This window comes from Procambarus clarkii, chromosome 11 (genome assembly GCF_040958095.1).
Source record: "Procambarus clarkii isolate CNS0578487 chromosome 11, FALCON_Pclarkii_2.0, whole genome shotgun sequence".
Taxonomy (NCBI): domain Eukaryota; kingdom Metazoa; phylum Arthropoda; class Malacostraca; order Decapoda; family Cambaridae; genus Procambarus; species Procambarus clarkii.
Window position 1 is genome coordinate 10,997,326 of NC_091160.1, and position 8,134 is coordinate 11,005,459.

General features: G+C 40.4%; 1 pseudogene; it reads right to left on the minus strand.

Moving 5' to 3' along the window:
- Positions 1-5,424: 5,424 nt before the first annotated feature.
- On the minus strand, positions 5,425-7,131 carry LOC138363534 (DNA-directed RNA polymerase II subunit RPB2-like; annotated as a pseudogene).
- Positions 7,132-8,134: the final 1,003 nt, after the last annotated feature.

Sequence of the window (8,134 nt, forward strand, 5' to 3'; positions counted from 1 at the left end):
TGTGGACGGGTCCTTCAGGGCCAGATGGTAGAGGTCTGGAGTAATATTAGTGCTGTGGACGGGTCCTTCAGGGGCCAGATGGTAGAGGTCTGGAGTAATATTAGTGCTGTGGACGGGTCCTTCAGGGTCAGATGGTAGAGGTCTGGAGTAATATTAGTGCTGTGGACGGGTCCTTCAGGGCCAGATGGTAGAGGTCTGGAGTAATATTAGTGCTGTGGACGGGTCCTTCAGGGCCAGATGGTAGAGGTCTGGAGTAATATTAGTGCTGTGGACGGGTCCTTCAGGGCCAGATGGTAGAGGTCTGTGTTATGACCCATGTCCTCTGGGTATGTTTCTCTGCTGTTGCAGTTGTGAAATAGATATAAATGCGGCCTTGCCAACTACAATTGTCTAGGGATAAAAACAAAGTCAACCGCTTAATATGCAAAGCAATATACTTAAAGTAAGGGTAACAAAGTAACATATAAATGAAATACAGGCAGCCAGAAATATTATTGAACCAGATTCAAATAACATAATATAATTATATATAAACACTGATCACTATTTTAAAACTTAAATGAATAGATGGATACACTTAATATAAATCTGCCAGATACATAGCTATGTTCATTAAGCAAAAACAAGTTGAACAAACTTATCTACTAAATCACAGATCCTCTCCAGTCAGCTCCACCCAGTCGACTGTCTCGGCTAGAGCATGCACAGCTTAGCGACTACACATTACCAACTAAGGTACACATGAAATCTCTAGATACTCTGCTGTCTGAGAGTAATGCTCATGAACATATTTGTAAATACACTAATATACATTTAACACTAATAAGATGTTAATAAAATAAATATACATACAATAACTTGAATAATTATAGGAGTGAATCAGTGACGCTATGTTGGGTACACTACACGCATCATTGGAACATCCCAAATATGGTCATCCCTACATGAGACACCACGGTCTCTCACCCACTTCAATTAAGATGCAATAGCATTAGCAAAATATCTCATACAAGCACACTACAGTATGCTACAATTAACTCAAACATATATATTAGAAAACAAATGGATAAAATGTTTAATTTCAAATAACTGAACATATATGTTTATCATGATAATTGTTTGAATCAAGTATTATGGGATTCGTAACATCCCTCCCTGTCCTTAAAGAAAAATGAAATTAAGTGAAGGTTATTTTCATTTATTGATTACATGAAAGTACAATACTGAGTACTCCAAGAACACAAAATGAATGTATTAAACAATCAATTAATTTAAGCACATGAACTAACCAAAAGGTAAAGATATAGAACAATTCTATATCAATTGTTATCATGATATATTAACAATCCTACTATATAGAACAATTCACATTATGGCACTGCAATGGGGGAATCCACTGGATAAGGCATCAGCAATGACATTTTGCCTTCCTGGGATATGTCTAATTACTGTGTTGAACTCTTGTAAAATCAAGGACAACCTAAGAATTCTTTGGTTCTTAAATTTCATGGAATTAATGAATGCTAGGGGATTATGATCTGGGTATTTGACAACTTCATTATCTGACAGTTATGTTTCAAACTTCTTAACTACCAAAATCAAACAAAGAGCTTCCTTCTCCACCACAGAATAATTTGTCTGTGCCTTATCAAATACGAGAAAAATAGTATACAGGGTGCTGCTCTAAGTCATCTGGTCCTACTTGGAAAAGAACCGCACCTGCTCCTAGATCCCAAGCCTCTATATGCATTATAAATGGCTTGTCAAATTGTGGACTGGCTAATACAGGTGACGTTGAGAGAATTCCTTTCAACTTTTGAAGAGTTCTGACACTCCTGTGTTTACTTGAACTTTACCTGTTTTCTAAGAAGATTAGTTATAGGTGCAGCCACAATTGAAAAATTCTTACAATAACTTCTATAATATGCACACATCCCAATAAACCTCTGCACAGATTTCTTGCTCGTTAGTACTGGGTGATCCACGATTGCCTGGATCTTGTCTTGCAACGGGACTATCTTACTTTGTCAGACCTCATGACCAAAGTAAATTATCGTTCCCTGAGCCCAGCTACATCAAGGTGCTGTATACAATGTTATGATATATAAAATGAAAAAAAGGTATTGCATAGTGTTCACTAGGTGATGTGTCAATGTTCAAAAGGCTCTGATTCCAATGTTCTCATGGTGCTGTATACAATGCACTCAAGGTGCTATATTCAGTGTTCTCAAGGTACTGTATACAGTGTTCTCATGGTGTTCTATACAGTGTTCTCGTGGTGCTGTATACAATGTTCTCATAATGTTGTATACAATGTTCTCAAGGTGCCGTATACATTTATCTCACCATTCTGTATAGAATGTTCTCGGGGTGCTGTATATAATGTTCTCATAGTTCTGTATACAATGTTCTCAACGTGCTGTATACAATATTTTAATGGGGCTGCATACAGTTTTCTCAAGGTCTTTTATTCAATGTTCTCAAGTTGCTGTATACAATGTTCTCATGGGTCGGTATATGGTGTTTTCAAGGTGTTGAATACAATGTTTTCAAGGTGTTGAATACAATGTTTTCAAGGTGTTGAATACAATGTTCTCAAGGTGGTGTATACAATGTTCTGAAAGTGCTGTATACAGTGTTGTCAAGGTGCAGTATACAGTATTGTCAAGGTGCAGTATACAACGATCTCAAGGTGTTGTATACAGTGTTTTAAGGTGGTGTATACAATATTCTCAAGATACTGCATACAATTTTCTGAAAGTATTGTTTACATTGTTCTCAATGTGCTTTTAGAATGTTTTCATAGTGCTGTATACAATGTTCTCATGGAGCTGTTGTTATGACCCCATGTAGCCTGGGTAGAACGAGTCTACCTTGGGAGAGTTATTCTGCCGTCTGGATCTGATTGAGATGTCAGAGGAAAGATGTATATATTAAATATATAATAAACATCAGTGAATAATTTAAGAATATGAGCAGCGGACGAACATTTCAATGTGACATGAAATGAGATGTCAATACTTCGGTGACGTGACGTGACGCTAGCCGGATGTCGTGACCTCACTTGAGCTACGGCAGTCGTCAGAGATCGTTGTACTTCGTTGATCGTCTTGAAGGAGGTAGAATATAGTTCCCTGTGTCAGGGCTGGAGTGAAGGTTACTTGTTTGCAAGAATGATGAAGCTGTTGGGGATTTAGTACACCATTTTTCTGTGATTTTGATATATTAGAGGCAACCTGGAAGTGTGTGATGGTCGCGCCTTTGTGGAACTCTAATTCTGTTGCTTCTTCAAGAGGAAGGAAGTAAGCAGGCGTTTCTGTTGTGGAGTCTGCTGGGCGACTCCGTGTACTCAAGTCAGGACTAGAAGTAGACTTGTAAAGCAATCTTAAAGCAACTTTTGTGGGCGGCCTGTGTGAGCGCCAGGGCCTGAGCGCCCCTACGTCATAGATCCCTGCGGTAAGCCTGTTTAATCGTTTGTTAGATTAGCTTCCAGTGTTTGATCGTGTGCCCAGCGATCATGGTGAACATACGTGTATATAGGATTGAAATTTTATTGAGTCATTGAGCTGAAATATGAAATTTAATTTTGGAGAACAAGCTGGAGGGAGGGCGGAGTGGTACATCTTCTCTCGAGAGAGGTCAGTGGATGACTGAGGGGTGGAAGCCCCAAGCATCGCAACGGGAGAGGCTGCCCCCAGCGACGCGTCAAGATATGTTCCCAGGTGGACCCACCCACGATGGGGGAGGACCCCACCGCGGCGGTGCCTTAGTGTTTGAAAGGATGTCGGGTGGAGGAGTATATTTGATGTGACTATATTTATTTATGATTGGTCAGGAAAACACTTTATATTGGCATGGCGATGGATTTGTAGGTTTGTGTGGGAAAAGTTAGTGAAGGAACTTCGTACCAGAAGAGGAGTGTATGCTGAACTCCAAGTGTGAGCTGAAACTCATAGTGGGAGCTGAACTGCAAGGTGGAGTAGGACTTCCAGTGAGGAGTGAACTTCATGGACATAGTGAATCTTCAAGTAGTGTAGGGAGCTACATGTCTTTGTGCGAAGCCGTGTTAGAGAGCTTCACTGACATTTGAGGAAGACTTCAGATGCAGCAGACTGGAGGAATTACATGGAGTACCTAACATGATCTTGAGGACCCAGAGAGATGAATTTGATAGTAGATCTCGAGGAATAGAACAGAGAAGTGTTCGGACACAGTGAGGTTTAAGGGAGTGCTTGATTGTGTTTTGGCATGAAAGGCGCAGAGCAAGATTACAGGTTGATGTCTGTTTTATAGTAGGAGTTATACGAATATTTTTATACCCTGTATTTCAGCACAAAGCAGAGAAGCAGCCCATCTATCTTGAGATGATTTCGGGGCTTAGCGTCCCAGCAGCCCGGTCGTTGACCAGGCTTCTTTTATTTGGTACACATCCCCAGGAAACCGCCCGTAGCAGCTGTCTAGCTCCCATGTATCTATTTAATGCTAGGTGAACAGGTGCATCAGGGTGAAAGAAACTCTTCCCATTTGTTTCCGCCACCACCACGGATCGAACCCGGAACCTTAGGACTACGAATCCCGAGCACTGTCCACTTAGCTGTCAGGCCCCTACTAGCTACATTACTTCATCAGGTGATAAATGTTTTCTGTTTTAATAATTAGTGCACACATACATATGACTTTCATACACCATTAAGAAGCTGCTTATCACCCAAACTTGATCAAGATCATATTGTGATGTATATTCTTAAGCCTATGAAATAATACAGGGTACAATACACCAATATTAAATAGTAAATACAAAAACAAGTACAGTACCATTCTGTATAATAATGTACAAAAGGATGTACTGTACTTTACTCCATTACAAAGAAAACGCCATGTAAGAGTTTGCTAACTTTAATACCGTAAGCCACTGAAATAAATATTTTTCTCATAAATTTAAAAAATATGCAAACTGTACTGTATAATTTTTTGTACAGTACCATTGTACTGTATAATTTTGTGTACAGTACCACTGTACTGTATAATTTTGTGTACAGTACCACTGTACTGTATAATTTTGTGTACAGTACCACTGTACTGTATAATTTTGTGTACAGTACCACTGTACTGTATAATTTTGTGTACAGTACCACTGTACTGTATAATTTTGTGTACAGTACCACTGTACTGTATAATTTTGTGTACAGTACCACTGTACCGTATAATTTTGTGTACAGTACCACTGTACTGTATAATTTTGTGTACAGTACCACTGTACCGTATAATTTTATGTACAGTACCACTGTACTGTATAATTTTGTGTACAGTACCACTGTACTGGATAATTTTGTGTACAGTACCACTGTACTGGATAATTTTGTTTACAGTACCACTGTACTGTACTATGCCTTACTGTACTGTACTTCCAAAATTAAAACATGTTCACTTCATCACCATCATCCTGGGAGCAATGTTCATCGTAATCAATTCTTGGAAAAGTAATTGACATGCATAGGGACATAGGGAAGACGCATCTGGGATATCTGAGTTTTATTGCGGCATCCCTTACATTCAAAGGCATTGTTGCGTACAGTAGCAATAAGATCACACAAGTTGCACACATGAACAGAATATGGGTCACTGACTTCAGACAAACGCACACGGAGAAACTGTGCGGCGCCATGAGCAATCTGGCAATCTTGTTCCATCTCACCGAATCGCAAGCTACCTTCCCTTGCACGACCTCCCATAGGCTACATAACCAAGACCTGCACAGGCCCTCTTGCACGGGAATGGATTTTATCATCTACCATATGCTTCAAACGATGATAATATGTAGGAGTCAGGAAAATCTGAGCATTCATCTTCCGTCCAGTGTGACCACAATACATAATCTCATTGCCTCTTAATTGGTAGCCATACCCTTGTAACAAATTGTATTTTTCTATACATTCACGGCATCACTGAAGGGCGTAGCATCACCCTTGTTGGCACCAAGCTTTCCTCGTAAAGCTTCAATTAAATGGCCAATTGTCATTCGGGAGAGAATGGCATGAGGATTAATAATGGTGTCAGGAGTTATACCTTCTGCTGTAAAAGGCATATCCTCCACCCTGCACTGAATACTACAGATACCTTTTTGTCCATGACGGGAGGCAAATTAATCACCAATCTGGGGAATGCGTACAGACCTTACACGAATCTTGATAAAATGATCACCATCTACGTTCACAGTCAGCATGACATGGTCCACAATGCCAGTTTCCGAGCCCCTCAAAAATACACTGGCATCTCTCTTCCTGAACCGTCTTGTATGACCATCTAATTCATCCTCATTTTCTGGCAGTGATGGTTTTGTCCAGTTACCCGTGGCCAGAGAATATCACAGTCCATCAGAAATCAGCTTAGGCTTAACTGCAACATCCAACCTATACTCTTGACCTTTATCTAAGAGTTTCTGAGCGTGCATACGAACTTCTTTCATCAAGTTCCGGAATAATCCTAGGGAAAGTAAGATCATGAGAGGACCGGCCAAATCTAGCCTCTTGTTTCCATAGTGATCATGATCATCTAGCTCTCGTCGACCTAAAGCGGCAAGCAAAAGCCAGTGAACCATGTACTCTAAAATGTATGCCTTCTTTGTCTCACAAAAATCTGATACACCAACGTGAGGTAACATTTCTTTCTGCAAAATCTCACGGGCAAATTTATGCGCTTCTCTTTTGTTACACCAAGTCGAATACCGAGTAAACCAATAAAGTTCAATGCAACATTCTGCTCCTGAATTACAGAGGCTTCGTCCATAGATGGCTTTACCATTTCCATCATCTCAGGATCATCAAAATCATAGATGATATGTTCAAAAATATCTCGATCTGCTACAAAGCCCAAAGCACGAAACACAACAAACAAAGCAGATTTATTAGCACTACTTCCACCCCTAGCCATCATGTTGATCCAAAGAGTGGGTACAGGTCGTGCTGAGTGCTCAATACACGAGCGGGTTTCGCACTTGTAAGCATATTTACTTTCCTTCATACTGGACACGTACACGGTGTTTGTCGCCATCTTCTCCTGGGCAATCAGCATTTTCTCTGAGCCGTTGATAATGAATTAAGGATCAAGAGGACATTCGTTAACCTCGTGAAGTTATACAAGAGTATAACATATATAGTTGTGTATAACATAAAAGAAGTATGCATATTTAGGATGCAGTAGGTTGTGAACTGAGGAGTGAGCAGCAACTTAGTACGATTATAGGATGAAGACTAAAGGGGAATATTGGGCTGCTACCAACTGATAAGCAGCCTAAGGAGTTGCATAGTAATATAACTATTCTTGTATATGTGTGTATTAAATGTCTCATATGTTGGCTGGTTTTATCTCTAGTTCTGGTGAGGCTTCCTGGCAAGTGAGAGAAAGAAAGACACGGCTATAACTTGGGTGATAGTGTACTATAACTAACTAAGGGGGATTGAGAGATCATCCCACAGTAAGGAGAGTGCTGGGAATCACGGCTTCTCGAGAGCGGGTGTGTACTCATGACAACTAGGCAGTGTGAGCCGAACCCCTGTATAAAGGTGCCGTTGAACCCCCTCTCCCTGAACCAGACGCTTACCACTGTGATCCCCCAAATAATTGCAAGCCCTCCAGTGTCCATTGCTGGTCGACTGACGGCAGCAGAAGTGAGGCTGTCGTGGTCGGTCATTTATCTGTCAGGGCGTGGTTGGGTTTCTCTGTTCGACGATAAGATAGTATCAGGAGGGGTCAAATAGCCAAGATTCATTATATAAAACACCCAACACCCCCACACACGCTCTGATACTGAACAAAATGTTATCGTGGTGCACTAAACAATGCTCTCAAGATATTACAGCCAATGATTTCATGGTACTGTATAATTTGTTTTTATAGTGTTGTATACAATGTTCTTAATTTAAGGTGGTGTATGCAGTGTCCTCGTGGAGCTGTATACAGTGTTTCCAATGTGCTGTATACAATGTTTTCAAGGTGATGTACACAATATTCTCAAAGTGCTGAATACAATGTTGCCAAGGTGCTGTATATAATTCTCAAGGTGCAGGATACAATGTTCTCAAAGTGATGGATGAAATGTTCTCATGGAGCTGTGTACAATGTTAACAAGGTGTTG